This window comes from Anser cygnoides, chromosome 6 (assembly GCF_040182565.1).
Source record: "Anser cygnoides isolate HZ-2024a breed goose chromosome 6, Taihu_goose_T2T_genome, whole genome shotgun sequence".
Taxonomy (NCBI): Eukaryota; Metazoa; Chordata; class Aves; order Anseriformes; family Anatidae; genus Anser; species Anser cygnoides.
Window position 1 is genome coordinate 28,252,121 of NC_089878.1, and position 18,514 is coordinate 28,270,634.

Below are 18,514 nucleotides of genomic sequence, written 5' to 3' on the forward strand. Positions count from 1 at the left end.
GACCTAAAAATGCCACCAATGACCTTAAAACTCCATCTCAAGGGTGTCCAGAAGTCTGTAACCTCCAAGGAGAGGGAGAAACGGATGATGCCTAAGCTCCATTAGCTCACAGGAGATGTCGAAACAGCGGAGAGGCTGAGCTGAGGAGAGGTGTGCCACCTGAAGCAGTCAGCCAGCCAAAGAGCACCTGCAGCAATGCACTTTGTCTGAACTACTGCGCCAGCGGCTCGGCAGTCCAGCCTGCTCAGGAGATGCACAGACCTCGTCCTAGCAGCTAACAACATGGAGCACGAGGAAAAAAAACACACCAACCCACAACTGCCCAGCCATCACTGCAGGAAGCATAAAATCCAGCCATCACCAGGGTGCAGGTGGCAGCCCCTCGGCTGCACCATGCCAGGAGAGAGCAGCCGAGGAAGGGACGGAAAAGTCACTTTGAAGAGCACATCTTGAGCAGCCAACTTTGTCACCTGCTCTCCATGGAGATCAGATGCTGGCGAACCCCCTCAGCCTGCTGGTTATTCCACGGGCAGCGGCAGGGAGGTGGGAACTGGGGTGAAGCCAGCAGGTCCCCCTTACGCTGCGAAGTTGCATCTTCAGCAGGAAGGGGGGACACCGAGATGGCCAGGGCTACGAGTCCCACAACATTACACGTCCCCTCCTTCAGCCTGACAGCTGGAGCATGCCGGCATCGGACTGCCCAACGCTCTACAAACTCCCAGCCTAATCTGAGGTAAATCAGCCGGTGGTGCGGAGACACCCGTGGCCTGAAAGGATCCAGCCCAGACGGGGCAGCAGAGCATGGCGCCGGCTCACCGCCAGCAGGGTCCCCCAAGAAAGCCCTGCTCACCTCCCATCCTCAGTGCCTTGGATGGCGTCTCACTCTTGGGTATCTCTACCCTGAGAACAGATGAAAGGAAGAGTGCCTTGGCAAAGATCCCCCTGCCAGCTGCACTGCTGGAAATGCCCTCTGGAAAGGAAAGGAGGAGGATCCCTCACCTCACCTCGCGCGCTCCTGGTGAGCAGCGCAGCCTCCATCCCCATCCCCTCGAGGCAGATCCAGACCTGCCATTCGCCGCCCACACTTCCCCCGTGTGCTTTGTCCCAGACTGATGAACTCACCTCCAGCACCGCTGATTTTCTCAGAATAAGTCCTACATACGGTTTAAATTCTAGCAAGCCCTGCCAGAGGCCTAGGAATAAAATCCAGGAGAAAGAACATTTTTTTGAATAGAAAATAGAGGCTAAGGTGCTGCAGCGCTGTCGTTCATTAGGTGCAGGCTTTGCTGAGAAGATACATCCACAGTATGTGCGAGGGCTTCCTCCTTCATTCCCTTTTCTTTAAAAATAACTGGGGAAAAGACCCCAACTATACACACCATGAAACAAAGGCCAAAAAATTAGCCATGGTCAAGTAACGCACATACTACGCTCAGCTCTATATTCTATTAAAGTTTTGAGAAGGGAAGACCAAAGTTAGAAGTACAGTTACTACAGTCTACAAAGGACTTTTAGATATCCAAGCCTGACTTATTGTGAATTGGAACAAAATCCCAAAATGCTGAAATTTTCCCTAAACGGAATTTTAAATCAACCATTTGGAGGCTACTGAAAAATCAACTGTATGGCTATCACATTCCCTACAATTTTAAAGTTCTAAATAGAAATTCATTTCAACAGAAAACCTGCATTTAATTTTAAAATACTGATTTTTTAACACCATCAGAAAAATCCCCAGCCTCTCCTTTTCTGCCTGTTTTTGACAAATATGACCCAATTTTGCAAGAGATTTTAGTGTTGATGATGCCAGATATTGGAATATGATTCCATCAACAAGCCCTAGTCAGGAAATACCAAAGCTGCGGTTGCCAAAGCAACATAATTAACTTGATCACGGTATGTACACTGTGCGCCACTTCCCAAAAGGCCCTTTAACACCCAACTAAACCCTTCTGGAATGGCGCATCAGGGTTTATTTCTCCTCTAAGTTCTTCGAGAACAGGTCCAGCAAAAGGAGAGGTTGTGAGAAGCATTGGAAGCCAAGCAGCACCCTGCGCCCTGCCCGTGGTCCCATGGGTGCAGGCAATCGATGGCCAATTCTTGCTCCGAGCCTACCCACAAGATTAGTGGCTGTAGAAGTCATGGAGACCCACAGTCCTGTTGAGTAAAGCAAACACCTTTCGAAACACGTCACTTTTAATTCACCCACGTTAGCAAATTTAACAGTTTGGCTCTTTTATAGTATAATCAGTGAAATTCTTACTACCTGGGCAGGGAGGCCCACATGTTGACGTGAAGCCTTGACCCTGGGGCCACAGACTTCAAAACCTGAATATGCTGTCACTAACTCAACACATACAATGTATCAAATACAAGCCCCTGTCTGATCATTTGGAAAAAAATATATAGAAAAAAATATATAAAAAAATTGAGTGATGGGCTTTCAGCCTGTCATCAGACCACAGTGACCTCAATTTTTTGAGAAATAAAGTCAAAATCTATTCTTATCTTCAGAGATTCAAGATGTATTTATGTGTCAAACTTTTTCCCCCCTTGTCCTTAGCCTTTGGGAAGCGCACTAAGAATGATATCAAAGCCAGAAAACCCTGCGATCACATTCACATTCACCTCTGACCTGAGACGCCTATAGCTCTCACCAGCTCCTCGGCTCATCCTCAGCGTACGGAGCAGACTGCAGACCCGGGAGCAGCTTGCAGTGAGCCTTTCAGGATCAAATAAAGGCCACTTTGCATAGGAAAACCATACAAATCTGCCTTTTTTTTTTTTTTTTTTTTTTCTTTTTAGGGCCAAAAGAAACAACTTCGCTTTGGCAGTTTTCTGCTTCTTGATATCCTTGAAAGATGTTTTACCAGTATCTTCCTCTCCCTTACATGCAAATATTCTCTTTGAAATGTCTCGGTAACATCTACAGGAATAATATGCCGAATGCGAACACTGATTGATTCTTTCTTAGCCATCAAATGTGCTTACACAGCAACTACACACAGCAAATGCACACAAATCTCACATTTCACGTTTAAAAATATGAACATGCTGTGTTTTTCTACTCAAACATAATGAATGAGCTTAAATATTACAACTTGAAATTATTAAGTAAATCATGGCACCTGTAAAGCTTCCATTTGCATAACATTAACTCATGATGGCATGTAAAACAAATTCATCACTCTTACTATATTGTAGTCTGATTTATGTTGGAATTGGAAAAAATAAAAATCATGGGCACAAAATTATGTTGACAAGATGTACGTGCTCTTTGAAGCCCACGGTGTGGGTGTTTTTTTCTGTTTTCTTTTTTTTTTTTTTTTTTTTTTAAGCATCAAAACAACTAAATTATGTGAAAGAGTGCTGGGAGAAAGCATCTTTAAAAATGAGTAACACACTAGCATCACACATACACGCTCTCCCGTTATTAATGTCAAGCATGGTGAAGATACTCTAGAAAATCATTACCATTCATAGCTACTAACAGCCATTAAATTTCAATCAATTCAACTTAACACAAGTGTACTTCAGTAGCCCTTACAGTTCCTTATAGAGGTGGCTCAGAAAGTCCTGTCTGACTTATTGCATTGTTCACTGCACAAAGAGGCATTGCTAAGGATCGCTCTGAAAAGGCGCTATCTTGGTGTTGGGAACTGATGCTCTTTTAACACCGTAGCAATCGACAGACCTTGCATTTAAGAAAGCTCGATAAAAGGGACTCTAATAGGACTCCATGGGTCAGTATGAAGGGAGAAATATACTGATTTTCGCTAGGGATGTTGTTTTCCAAGCTGAAAAGAGATTTGGTGGGAAGTTTTCAAGTTTTTTTCAAAGCCTTTTAGTAGCTAAATCAAACTATTTAACACAGTGCCAGACAACTTCCAGGTGATCCCCTTGCTCCAAGAGAATACGCTCACTAAATATATAGGACGTTTAAAGAAAAAAAGGATTTAATTTCTAGAGGCTGGATATTTAAACTTCCCTGAAACAAATACAAACCAGCAAGCTGTGCTATCACAGCTTCTCCTACGCATCTGAATCGCATTTGTAACACTGGAAGTTTTTTTCCACTGCTCTTGCAGGAATTAAGCTGTGCAGCTGACCATCCCTTGCAGATCCTGGGGAGGACCAGGCGGTCCCCCACCGGGGGTATTTGGCACCGCATGGCACAGGTGAGGAACTGGGACCACAGGGTGCCCATCAGCAGGGGACCGGACCCACACCAGCTTCCACTTTGCAGCACTGCATCCCAGAGAAGGCCTGCTTCTCCAAAGAGATTTCATTAGTTTCATTTGAATGAATTATCTACAGTAGAATCCCGCATTTCACAGTGCATAAAAGTCTTTTTTATTACTCTTTTTATAAACAGGAGCCCAGATTTTCCCAGTAGGATTCATCCTGCTGGGCACAAAGTCCTTTCAGTGGATTTAGAGGCAGTTTAAGATTGCAGGTGCGCATTCCTACAGGAGGGATTGTCACTTTGTGCACAGAAAATAAAAGATGCAGTCACAGATGTGCCATCCCTGCATCTGAAATTATAAACCCCAGTACCGATGACCTTTTGTGGCTTTTAGCTCATCCCTTAAAAGTATCAGCATTGATGGTACTTACTCATTATTGGAGTATTTGGGACTATTCTACAGAACTCTGGGGCTTTCTTTCCCCTGAGACCTACACCTCAGCGTTTAACTTAGAGTAGCAGTGAAGTTCTTTGGAGCCAGAAAACACCCGAGAAATCTCTCAGGCAGATATATGCTCAATTTTAACTCATTTCCCTACACTTACAAGCTGCACTAAATGAAATGAAATTAATGTTAAAAAGGCCTTTATTTAAAAATCTCGCAGTGACAGGATCAGAAAGTGGCAGAGTTCAAGTAAATCATTCCATGGAAGATGTTAGCAAAGCTTAATCATACTGGAAGCCACATTTAATTACAGCTTTTTAAGTCCATCTGGGAAAAAAGAAGAGACTTAAGTATGTCACCTGAGATGATCTAGATACTGAAACTATTTGTAAGTTAACAAAAGCATTTGCATCACAAAGCGCTCTGGGGCAGCACCATGGCAAAGCAGATGTGTAATGAACAAGGATCATAGCACCAAAACAATCAGGATTGTAAATAACTACTACTAATCTGCAATCATTTAAATTTGGGTTTAATTGCTAGGCAGCAAATACATTTCATTCTTGCAGAGGTAAATGCTCTGCGGAATACACACTTTAAGGTATTTAGCGGCAGAAGCAGCGCAGTCAAGAATCTGAATGTCAGGAGGGCGCAGAACAAGAGACAAGCAGCAGGGCTGGATTTGCTATGAGATCTCACACACATTAAACAAACTTTTCCCTGGAACAGAATTAATAATGCAGCCATCTCCACTGTAGGTACTGTAAGTGCTACAGGAATGACACAATGACGCACATGGAAGGCAAGAGGGTAGTGACTATAGAACAAAATTCAATCTAGTGCTAATGAATAAAAAGTTCCTTTTATTTCTCTGTTGTTTTTGGTTCATTAAATTTTCCACAGATTTGCAGAGAAGAAAACGTGATCAATAAACCTTGACAAAAGTGAACATGTGAAAAAGGCGAGAGAAAGGCACAGGAAGATAAAAGTGATATCCCGATCACAGATTTCAGAGGCAGATGACCAGAGCTTTGGGCTGCTGAATAATCTGAATAGACCATCATTTCTTTACAGCCTTTTACTTTCTTTTCCCTGACTGTTGGAACTCTTCATTCAATACAATAGTAAATGCACTAAAACTTTTTTTCTCATGCTAATGGTCGAAATCGGGCGCTCACAGTTAAAACACACTTCCCACCAACTTGTTTTCTTTAAAAAAAAAAAAAAAATTAACCTATTCAAGTTAAACTAAAATGTCAAAGACAGCTTAAGGCTTACTCTCACCATTCCACAAAATTAATGGTTTTCTCCCCAGCAGATACAAAAAGAAAAGCCTTGAATAAGGATAAAGCTGCTAAACTCTTTTCATATGAAAAAGAACACTTAGAAAGTAAAAAGAAATACATCCAGTACAAAGATCTTGGTACCTACAGTTCTAATTTGTATTGTTTTCTTTTGGAATATTTATAATTGCAGAAAGGTGACAGTCAAGCTCAAATAATTGTGAAACGATGAAAAAAGATTCACCAGTGACTCATGTATTTGGGCGTCCGTGCCCAGTGACAGCACCATAAATGCTTCCACTCGTTACAATGGGGACCCAAAGGAACCTATTTGCAAATGTCTTTTCTAATTTGGGTGTCCACTTCCAGGCACCAAGGCCTCTTTTTCTCTGACACTGAAGATTCACCAATCCCAAATAACTTTTGCTGTTCTGTATTTCTGAATTACAAGATAGCAACTTTCCTCTTCTCTTCCTGAAGCATGTTTTAGCATTTGAGTATCCTTTTTTTTTTTTTTTTTTAAGAAGAATTTACAGGGAATGGGGTGTGGTTCTGCAGAAGAGTGTGAATGAAGAAAAGTTCTGCAGCCACTCCTGCGCTATACACATCTAACGTGTATTTGGTTCCAACTGGAACTGGCCTGCAGAAAATTGGACCTGATGACCCAGTCACTTGTCCACGGGTATCTCTGTAGGAAACCCACAAAATTGTCACCTCTTCAGCTCTGAAGGTTACCATGCAAGATCCAATTCTCGCTGCTCAGACACCACATACCAGTGAATTTCTAGAAGATGCACATACATGCAATCTGCTCTATTACATGGGTCAAGAATTATTCATATTACCAACGTACACAAGTGTGTCCACATACAGAGCCACCCATCCACACGTGTAGCATTTGCCTCCTAACACAATGTTTTCTCAGAGTCACTCATACTAGGATTTGTTCATTGCTGTTATTTTATTTAGGGTTGATTTAATTAATTCTCGAATACCTCCTTTTGTTTTGCATTTCTTTAAAAAGGCCTGGGAACAGAGCTGGAGCAAACAGCAGTAAACCCTAAATACCACTTAATGCTTTGTGACAAGTTGTCCAAATGCGCAACTGTTTAAAATATTTACCCAGGTATATAAGGGGGTTGCGCAGCTCTCGAACAATGCCCTGGAATCTTTCCCATCAGTAAAAAAGCAGACAAAAAAGCAGAGGCTGCTTAACCTCAATGTCTCAGCAGCAAGTGAGAAGTGCAAATATTGCATTTCTATAAAGCCCTGGAAGCTTCATAGAAATGGAGTGGCAACTAATTAGTTTGATGCTATAGTCACATCTAATGTTCCTAAGCAGCTTCTTTGAAAAAACTCGCTGCCTTGAAATCCTTGGGCAGATTATTAAGTGGAGGCTTTGTGATGAAGCAATAGATAGGTGTTTGCTGCACAAATACATACAGATTTTGGTGACTGCTTACTGAATCCACTGCTTTCGCTAATCTGCACTGGAAACTTCTCTATGAACAGAGCACTTCTTGGAGTACAAAAGCATGAAGTATCTGTGTACCTTTCAGACTACAGGGCAAACAACTGGCTTACAGTAGGCCACCAAAACCAAGGGGAGGCAGTTAACCGAGTGTCCTCCATACTTACAAGCACAGAATGAGGATAATGTTAATGATATTAGGTCAGATGTTCCACCACATCCTTAAACAAAGAAGGATGGGGTCAAGGGACTAGAAAACTCATTTAAAAAGTCAAACTTTCTAAATAGAAGTATCAGGATCATGAAAAACATTTTAAACTTATACAATGCTGGAGTGATCACATAACCCTTCCCCTACGCAGCTGCTCCCATAGCCCCCCCCAGTCTGTATACAGCTTCTATGCAAACGTGAAAGGGACGTTATGATATAAGCCTTTAAGGTCTTTAGAATCACAGAAAACAGAGTCAAAAATAGTCCTTTGCCATAAAAGTTTCAATGGCTTTTAAAACTATGCCAAATCTTTCTCACTATATACTATTACACTGGGAAAAAAAAAAAAAAAAAAAAAAAGAGAGAGATTTCTTATCCAAATGTGACTTCAGCATTCAGTTTGACACCAGGGAATGCAGGCTGCTGTGTATTGCATATCTGAGGTCAAGTTCTGTTTTCCTTAACACAAGCATAAACTGGAGTAGCTTCACTGAAATTATGCCAGATTTATACTGGCATATGCATCTAGTTCAAATTCTTCTATGGCTCTAATTTTTCTCTAAATGAATGACCTAACACAAACAGTATTTGTCCATCTGTATACATCCCCTTTGACACACTGGAAAAAAGACATTGAAAGGAAGTTGGAAACAGTCCTCGAGATCTGTTTTTCTTTGAAGAACAGCAGTTGCATTTCTGGGCACTTCAAAGTCACATACTTTAAGCAATAACAACATTCAAGATCAAGTGAATCTTGCCTCACCTTGCTTTAAAGATTAGCTCTTTCACAAACATACACCAGAGGCTCGGATATACACATACCCGTAGATTAGCAGTTCATCTTCAGTGGATCAGGCACTTTTTAGTACTACAGATAGGTCATGTTTTCAATCAAATGACAAATTTTCAAGAGTTGTTTACAGTGGAAAAGCCATAATAAATTTCATTCACTTCTTAAAAGTTGTCAGTTTTGCAATAACCTTCAATATGACATTTTTATTGCAATTCAAAGTTTGACAGGTGTCAACATTTCCTGAAGTTCCAGCCAAAATCCAAATTACTGTATCCGCCCATCAGAAAAGTTGAACCAAACCAATTCACCAACTGTAGTTGCTGTGTACAGTAATTACCGTGCATTTCAAACATCCCGGGAGCATAAGCAATTATTTAGCAGGATCCTCTTTCCCAGGTGAACGTACAGTACGGATCACACTTAGTTTCTTCTTCAGTGAAGTTAAGTGAATTAGGTTTAGACCTTAAAGCATAATGTTGTGGGTTGTTTTTTTTTTTTACAGCAAGGTAGCTAGAACAAACAGATCAAATCAGTAAGTCTTACAACAAATCAGTCTATTCCACTTCTGTATATTTTGAATTTCATGGCTTATTTACTTTACTTTTTTGGCACCAACTCCACAGTGCACGCCAATACAATATTTGTTTAAATGTTGTTTCATGCAGCATGTGAGGCGAACGCTTGCTTTCAAATTCTCGTGCATCCCGACAACTTCAATTACAAAATAATAATAATAATAATAATAATAATAATAGGAGAAGGGGACTGGCGGGGGGTGGACAAAGTTTCCCAACTGCTCCCTTTATGCGTGCCTGCAGAAATAACACGCAGGATGGCCAATGAAATGCTCATTCCTCCGTGCACCACGGTGGGCATGCCAGTCTCCGGTCCGGGGGACTGCAGGGAACATGAGGGCGTCCGTGGGAAGGCGGGGACCCCGCCCGGCCCCGCGCAGAGGGCGCAGATTTGCGCGGGGTTTGCACAGATTTGCGCGGGGTTTGCACAGATTTGCGCGGGGTTTTGCACAGATTTGCGCGGGGTTTGCACAGATTTGCGCGGGGTTTTGCACAGATTTGCGCGGGGTTTGCACAGATTTGCGCGGGTTTTGCACAGATTTGCGCGGGGTTTGCACAGATTTGCGCGGGGTTTGCACAGATTTGCCCGCAGCGCCCGGGGCAGGCGGGGCACGGCGCGGCCCCGTCCCATCCCGTGCCGGGAAGTTTCTACGGGCGGGCAGCGGGTTAGCAAAATTAAATACAAATAAATAAAACCCCGCAACCGTTGGGAAAGCCGGCGGCAGGACCACTGCTAAGCAGCCCGAGCCCCTTGCGCTGGAAAAGTCAGGTTTCCCAGGAAATGATGGCAATCACCCGAGGCAGAAAAGGCATCCAGATGAGCCCATCTCCCTCCCCTCCTCCCCGATTGTTTTAGAGCCTCCGAGTCCGGGGGAAAAACTCTCAACTCCCTAAGTCCTTAATAGGATTGGAGTCCGGGTCTCTCCGAGCCGCTCCTCATCACACAGGGATCAAGTTGCAGCAGGGAATTTTTTAAATTCCTCAGCAAATATACTTGTCGAAAGATTGCCCCTCCCGGGGGGTGCCAAGGGGAGAGGGGGGGTAATAAAAAAAAAATAAAATAAAAGGCGAAGCGAGCGGTGGCTTTAGGGACCCCCGCTGTCCTCCGGGACCCCGGGGCAGGCGGTCCCGGTGCGGGGACTGTCACCGCAGCCCCCGGGCAAAACAACGGCCCGGAGCCCACCCCGGGCAGACAGACGGACGGACAGAAGCACGGACACACAGGAGCAGCTGCTCACCTGCGGGGGGGGGGGGGGGAGGAGGAAGGGGAGGCACAGGATGGGACCCCCCGGCCCCTTTCTCCCCCCCTCCCCGGGTACCCGGTGCGAGGGGACCCCCCTCTCCAAATTGCTGCCCAACCCCCGCAGAGCATCTCCGCCAAACGCGGGAGGGGATGAAAAAAAAAAAAAAATAATCATAATAATTAATTCAAAAGCACGATGAAAAGACACAATAAGCATCAACTTTACCCAAAAAGCGGAGCAGCAAGTTTTCAGCAGGCGAGCGGTCGCTGCGGAGCGGAGCTGCTCCTCCGGACCCCCATCATAAACTTGGGGGAGGGGGGCGTGGGAGGGACTTTCCCTCCGTCCTTCCCTTTTGTGCCTCTCTCTCTCTCTCTCTCTCTCTTTCTCTCCCCCCCCCCCCTCTCCGCTCTTCGCCAAAAGCCGCCGCGAATCCCGGCAGCGGAGGCTCTGCCCCGGCGGCCGGGCGGGGAGGGGAGGCCGGGCGGGGGCAGCCCGCCGGGGTGCGGGGCTCCGCCGAGCCTCCCGCTGCCCATCAGCCCGCTGCCGGCGGCTCGCACACGCCCTCAGGGAACCGCGCGGACCCGCACGCAGGCTGAAGTTCGGCGGGGATGAGGCCGGAGAGCTTTCGAGCCCCGGCGAGGGGTGAAAACCGGCCGTAGGGTCCTCCCCGGGGTGCTGCTTTCGGTGCGAGATAGCCCGCGGGAGGGGGGTGGGGGGGGGGGGGGCGCTCGGCGGGAGGGCATCTGCAACAAAAGCACCCAAACCCCTCTTCTTCGGGGAAAGCAGACCGAAAAAGATGAGCAATAAAAGTTCGGCCTTGTGCGGGTTGACCCGTGCAGGGGTGGGATGGAGTTTGGGGTGGTTTTCTCCAGCTTGCCCTTTTCTCCGTCAGTTTGCGCTACTTGCCCGGTTCGCGAGCATCGCCGCGGCCAAGGGGCAGGCTGGGCCTTCTGAAACATCTTCGCTGGGAGAAGTGCTCACTACAGACTGTTCCCTAAGCACAGTAACTAACCAGGCCAGAGCACATTAATCTGTTCTAATCCTCGTCTTTTGGGAACGGGGCTACGAGGAGAGGAAAAAAAAAAGATCTCCAAAAATTGCCCGGCTCCCACCCTGAATATCTTTGCTTTCGCACTGATCTGGTGCATTAACATTAATACCAATGAGGAATGCAGCAGTTTTAACTTGGACTTTGGCCAGACGGGGCTTGTTACTTGATTTGTTTTGATTTCTTTGGCTATGGAATTTATCAAAAGTTTAAAATGCAACCAGATGCTGCCGGGGAGGGTCACCGTGCTGTACCCTAGAGCAAGCTGAGACTCGCCGTATCACTGGGGTATCTGACTCCGGCAGGATTATGTCCACTTCCATGGTAACCGCATGCCACATCAGCCCCCAGCTTCACTTTCAGTCCCTTGGGCACTGTTAACATTTGCCAGTGGATTTGCCCGACACACAGCCCAGGTCTGGGCAAGTAGAAAATGAGCTTTATGCCACTCAGAAACCTTCCTCTGCTAGCCTGTGCAAAACACAACCTGACTGGACCCCAGGCTCAATACCACAATTTTAATCCTAAAAACCTGCCACTAATTTCAGTGCCTTCTGTCTGAACATTAGCACACCTCTCTCGTTGGATGGCATTAAAGACAGATGTTTGAGGGTGACAACTGGCTCCCCATGCACACCCAGATCCCATTTATTCTATTCAGGTAGCCTGGGGAGGTCAGCAAGGCAACAGGTTATTTTGCCAGCCACCTACATTGCAACTTCTTGTGTGTGTGTGTGTCTCAAAGACTAGCACTGGCATGCACCCACTATCTCATACAAAGATGTTGCGTCATGCCACCATGGCACGAATGCAGTCCGTGCTGGCTCCCCAGTGCAACGTTACCCCTTGTCCACAGAGAATTTTGTGCTGTGAGGAGGGAGTTTCATTGCAACTACTCCTGAAGAGCATTCCACCATGGAGAGAGGGGCTTTGGTTACCAAAAATAGGAACAAACCAAGTCTTTGATCTCCAGAAAAGAAAGCCCACTTGTATTCCCAGGTCAGTTTACTGGAGGAGGACGACCTGCCAGCTCTGAAGGTGGGTCAGAGTTTTTTTGGATGGACCAAAAAGAACTGGCAAAAGGTTAACGTTAGATATATCCTCAATTCATACTGCAGAGTTACAAAATACATACACATCTAGACTGTTGGCCAAGAACATTTTTAAAATCAAAAGAAGGAAATAAAAGATTAATTCAGAGCAGTTATATAGTTAAGAAAGACTGTTTTCCTTTCTAGAATTCATAGGTATAAATCCTTTAGAAGATGGCAGTTTTCAAGCCTGAAGGGAAGCTCCTCCTTTTTGTAGAAGGATGATGGCAGGTGACAGCTGGAGTTTTTTGGGAACCTTGAGTTGGCTTTCACATTATCTGACTGCTGTAGCTCATCTGTCCTTTCCTCTCCTGCTCTGCTTATTGAACTGCCCTCTGTTAATCTTCCATAGGTGTCTGAGATTAAATAGACGACAGAATGACTGACATTTGGTATACATAAAAGAGTCAAAATATGAACAAGGGGTCAAAGTGCAGCTCTTCCCTCTGGTCTTCCCTCCTGCTCTTGTACAACTTGATGGGGATGAAACCAAGTAGGGATTGGAAGATACGTGACAATGTACAGTTACTATACCTTGCTGTAGCACAGGTGTGTGGATGTAGAGGATACATTCAAAAAAGTTCCGGACTAAGGGAATAGGGCTTTTAAACACAATTAAAATATAATAAAAAACCCTCTCACAATGATAAAAGATTGACATACCACCAGCTCCAGGGTTGCTAATCTGAGATCTATCCCACTTCTGTTAAGTCAATGAAACAAATCTGATTAACCGTAGGGGAAGCTAGACTAGCCTGGAAATGAACAAATGGGGCTTTTAAAATGTTTGATACTGTTATGAAGGAGGACTGTAATTTTTTTATTAAAGGAGATATTTAAAGAAAATGGTTGAAAAAAACAGTGGGGGATGCTCCATTCTGTTCTGCTCACATCTATAGGATTTGTTTCTATAAATCTTCATAGATCGACATGATAAATTAAAAAGCTCATTTGAGTATTCCAAAGGATACACATGGGTAAAAGCTACCAGAAAAAAAATCAGGTTATATATGTATCTCTTTTAGAAAGAAGACAATAATTACATGTAGGATGATCACTAGGAGATAGAGGCCTAAAATCATGTTTCATGTAATTCGTATCTTTATGATTGCTGGTTTAAGTCCAAGTGGAAAACAGTACTTGATCAGTTCTGCCCTGATTTAAGCAGCTGTATCAGCTCTGGGGTCAATAACGTTGCACTGAGTCTGAACACACCTTCATATCTGTAGAATATAACTAATCTTGATGATATCTAATAAATTAACAGTGTCATGTGCAATGCTAGCTCAGAATTTGCTAGGAGAATGGGGAAGATTTTTTGGCACAATGCACTCTCTTTTTTTTTTTTTTTTTTTAAAGTAGCCCTGTTACCTGGGGGAAATCGTAACTGTGCGCAAAGAGACTATACTCATTGGGATGATATGCAGCTTTGATTCCTATCTGCCTCAGTGTATGTGTTGTCTCTTGTTTAAAGCTTCAATGGTAAGTTCCTTGAGGCAGGTGCCATTTTCCTGCACTGTATGTTTTGATTAAGCCTTCTATATTTTTTTCCTCTCTCAAAAGTGTATCCAAGAGTGCAATCAGCGCTAATTTTCCGATAGCTTTTTTTGGTTTTGTTCCCCCTCTGCACCAAAGGGTCTGCTCTTGCCATGTTTAATTTCTACTGCATCAGGAATATTGATCCGGTACCATAAACTTTTGTGAAGTTTTCATATGGTTATGAAAGGTTACTTCCATCAGCAAAGGAGACGGTACTTTTAGTTGCTGCAAAACTGGCCTAGAAGTCTACCTTTCATTTCAGAGAGCGTGTGAGTTTTTATTAAACGTTAAACACAAACTGAAATGTCCTGCTGAAACTGGACCTTATTCACATGACTATGAACACCGTAGTTACTGCTGGTAAAATGATAAGCAAGCCATTTTGAATGTGCATTCTTCATGAATTAGGAATATACACGTCCTCCCTTACCTGTCTTAGCTCAAGGACAGAAGTTTCTTCAAAATGCTCAGAACCCATCGTGTCCCCACAGCTTTCAAGTAGAGTCTCATTTGCAGTTGCTCTTGCCAGACACGACCCGTTCACAAAGGGTGAGTCGTCCTTTCTCCAGTTCAGATCTGAAGCAGAAAAGCACATTTTCCCTAAGAGTAGGAACTCCAAGATCCAGCACCCACGCTACAGAAAGTTGAATATGAAAAGGTCACATCTAGGTCTATGCCTCTCACAGCATTTCTAGCTGTAGAGACAACTAGTTCAGCATGTTACACAAGGAGTAGAAAACAAATGGCACAGCAGAATTTTTGGTCTATGGCACGGAGGTGAACATAAAATGCATATTTTCTGAAGGACAGTCTTTTCTCATGGTCCTTTGCAGCTTTTCATTCTTTATTCCTCTTCCCCCTGTCTCTTCAGTCGCAGTCACCCCTGCCAGTGAGGGGATGGGCTACGGGGCTCTGCCTGCCTGTGGGTCTGGAAAAGGAGAAGGGCAGCATGCCAGCCTGCCCAGGCTCCTTCTGGGCTTTGGTCATCACAGATAAAACGTTCAATGTGATGAGGGGTCAGAAGACAATGTTCTTCCCCAGGGTTGACCGGGTTGGTTAGAGTGTGTTGCCCACTTAGAGGGAGGAGAGGAGAGCAGGCGGTGAGATGCACAAAATGGTAACTGGGGTACCTGCGCACAGCGTTGTGTGAAGGGCTGCAAACAGCTGGAGTTGGGCGGCTGTTTGGAGTTGGAGTTTGTAATTCATAAGAAGTTAAGTAGACTTGTTGGAAGCTGTATTTACATTTCATCAGGGAAATGAAGGAGAAGACTTTTCATTCACAAAAGGGACGGAGAGAATTTGTTGAGTTTTACAGAAAAATAGAAATCCCTGTCAACACAAAATGGATAGCCTGGCACTTTATACATTGTACTTTATTGCATGTAAATGTATTGCATGAAATCCCAATTCCTAGACCCAAATTCAGGCTACTAGACAGCACTGTCTCAAGAAGAAATCCTTTGTCAGAGCTTGGAGCTCTTTCCTCCACTCTGATTTTCAGAGTGTATAAAGTGTGTGAAAACAGCTCACCTTATCTGCTCTTGTAAGTCCCTTTTTCTAAGTCTTTCAGAGGAACTGCGAATCTTCTAGATGACATTTCAGCAAAAACATGGACTATTGCACTGGTCCTAATTTCAGAAGGCTGTAAAGGAATAAAAGGATTAGAAATGAGAATATGACCATAACATCCACATCTCAGAGTTCTTGTGTACTGAGGGTTCCTCTCTCAAGATAATATCTCCAAGGGCTGCAGAACAAAAAGCAAAGTTGTATACATGCTAAGATTTTTGAAGGGGGCTCTTAATATTCCGTACTCAAATTTTCAAATCTAGATAGTCTGCATTCATTGAAAATCAGATGTCTGTGAGTTATCTCAAGTCAGGCATTCAGCATATCCATCTTTTTACTGTAAATCTTGACTAGCATCTTATGATGATGAGCAAAAAGTGAGGAAACAGGTATATGAAACTGCTGGCTGAACAGCATGAGATATCTGAAAACTCTATCAAACCGATGTGAATTTCCATTACATTTGGTGAATAAACGAGTGACATCAACATTTGAAATCAGAAGGACCCTCAGTTCCTAAATAATAGTCCTCATATGCTACTGCCCACAGAGGTCAGCCTATTTCTGCTGAAGAGACAAGTAATGTTTGTAATCATGCCTAATATATTTCAAATCAGTTATATTGTTTATAGATTGCTTATGTCAAAACCAGTGAATTCTCTGGTGTGCTTTAGGATTTATGCATTCTAGTTCTTTGCAAGGTTTGGTCTTATTTGTTGCTACCTGCAAAAATATATCTCTTGGCCCCAATTCACAGTGGAACAATGTTAGGTCATTATTTCTTGAATTGTTAGGCTGTAAAGAAGCAATTTCTCACTAACCTGTGACACAGGAAATTGTGATTCTGATGTCAGGTCATTTCTGGAGTTCCTTTTACAACAATCTGTTTTTCTGTCAGCAAATGACATTTATGTATTATTTCCAGAAGTGTAGGCTTTAGTATTTTTGTATGTATACTTTCAATATTTCTCTTCTGCCTCTTATTCTGCATAGCCTGGCGCTTTAATATATGATCCAACTGATAAATAAATATATTTTGATTGATAGTGCAAATACCTGGTAGCTGAAACTAGTGCTACTTTAAAGTGCTTCTCAGAATAGTTGAGTTTTCTGCTTTTGTTTTCACTGAGATTTCTTTTATGAAGCATTGCGATGAATGATTAATGCTTGGATACCCCTTTTCTGCAGACTCTCTGCTGAACTCAGGGTGCTGCTCAGTGCTCCTTGTGAAGGGAACACAACCCAAACTGCCACCGCAGCAAGATTTTATACTCTGTTTGTTAGGGTCTGGTGTTATGTACCGCAGCCACTATTTAGGTTCTGAGCTTCCTCTTATGATAAGAAAACTGATATTTTTACCAACGTACTGCAACCCAGTGCAGAGCTATTTTATTGTACCCATTTGAAATTGGGTAACATGTAAAACATTTGACAGATGACAGTGTGCATATGTTTTACAAATAAATATGCATATTGACTACCCAAGAAACAGTACACTGTCAGAATACGTTTTACATATACTTAGGGAACTGATGCTATAAAGTTACACATCCACAGAGACAAAAGTTATTTCCATTGAAATTCACAGCATCAAACCTTTCCACAGAACTTTATCATTTCTCTCTTTTTTTTCTATATTGGTTTTTAGGATAGTAAGTAGAGATTGTTAGCTCTATAACATTTATATAATTCTTTTCTTCCTGAAAGATCCCAAACACTTACAAAGCAGAGCCTAAACTTGCTCCCTTCACACACAGGAGATGATCTGTGCATATCTCATAGGTGAAACAGATGGGAGATAGTCCTTAGTGGTAGATAATATGCTAGATTATGTGGCTATACACAAGATAAATGTGCAACTCCTATACATTAGAATCACATTGAGCACCACTGCAGTGTAAGTGTCTTTGGCATAAGTGCAGTAGCTATTTAATAACCCAAGAGAATTTAGATTTGTTAATGTATTTATAGAACAATGACATCAGTAGAAGGTGACCAGCAAGAACCTCATAAACTTTCACTGAAAGTCTGAAATGCATTTATAGTAGGTCTTAAGCATTCATTCATTTCAACCCATTTTTTCTGATGCATGGATTTAAATCGTATTTTCCAAAACAGGTTAAAAATTGTGTTCCTAACAATAAAAAAAAAAAAAGACAAAATAAAAATCTATTCCTAGAGACTTACAAATTTGGACTGGACAAATCCTAGATAATATACTGTAGTAAGAACCTTACATGAAGAAGATGAGAGATTATGTTACTAATATGTAGTTTATTAATCTTTGCTTTCCTTGGTATCAGCAATGACAAAATGGTTTAGCATAAAACATGGGGAAAAAATGTGATATTATATTGATATAAAATGTAGGATACATCTGGTTCTGTAGTAATATGACCTATTAAAACGCCAATTAATCTTCTAGTATCACTTAACCATCCCCAATTCCAGCTGGCAGAGCCAGTATGACACAACCTAAATACTAACTGTAACACAGTGAGAATGACAGAAATCTTGGGCACCACATTGAGCATGTAATTTAGGAGGCTGTTGCTCTGTTTCCTACGTACCAGTGCAGAGACAGTCTTGTGCATGGGCTGTGTCAGAGCAAGTAAACCCAGCTGTTACTGTGAATCCCTCTTTGGAGAAGCTGTGTTTTCTCCTAGCCATCCAGGCAGCCCGAAGGGGAGCTTAGCATCCCCAGGCAAGGTGCCCACGGTGTGAACACCCCCGTACTGACCGTGCAGATTATAATCAATCCAAACATCAACATTCCTCTCTGCAGAGATCATCTTAAGGTGCTGACAAACACCAAATACGGCCAAGTTGCCCTGACTTATTAATAAACTCCAAATATCAGAAAGAATAGCATTTGAAGTCCTTCTGTCATTCTGTCCCTGTGCCCCCAAGCAGCAGCATGCCCCAGAATAGGGCTCGTTACTCACAGGATCCTGGTGCAACCCAAGAGTCTGCCCCATTATGGGATTTCTCTCAGTAGGCCTCCTACAACATATCTGAAAAACGTGCAATATTCTGATACGAACATATTTAACCTGGCA

At 43.3% G+C, this 18,514-nt stretch overlaps 1 protein-coding gene across 4 annotated transcripts in view; it reads right to left on the reverse strand.

Annotated features, from left to right (window-relative positions):
* GLI2 (GLI family zinc finger 2) overlaps nucleotides 1-10,586 on the reverse strand; it is a 186,551-nt gene extending 175,965 nt beyond the window's left edge. For 2 of the 4 annotated variants that reach the window (XM_048072194.2, XM_048072188.2), the window contains exon 1: nucleotides 10,434-10,586. The gene's annotated coding sequence lies outside the window, so the exon portion shown is untranslated. The remainder of the gene's footprint in view (nucleotides 1-10,433) is intronic. The other 2 variants (XM_066999038.1, XM_066999039.1) reach the window with 2 other exon arrangements.
* Nucleotides 10,587-18,514: the final 7,928 nt, after the last annotated feature.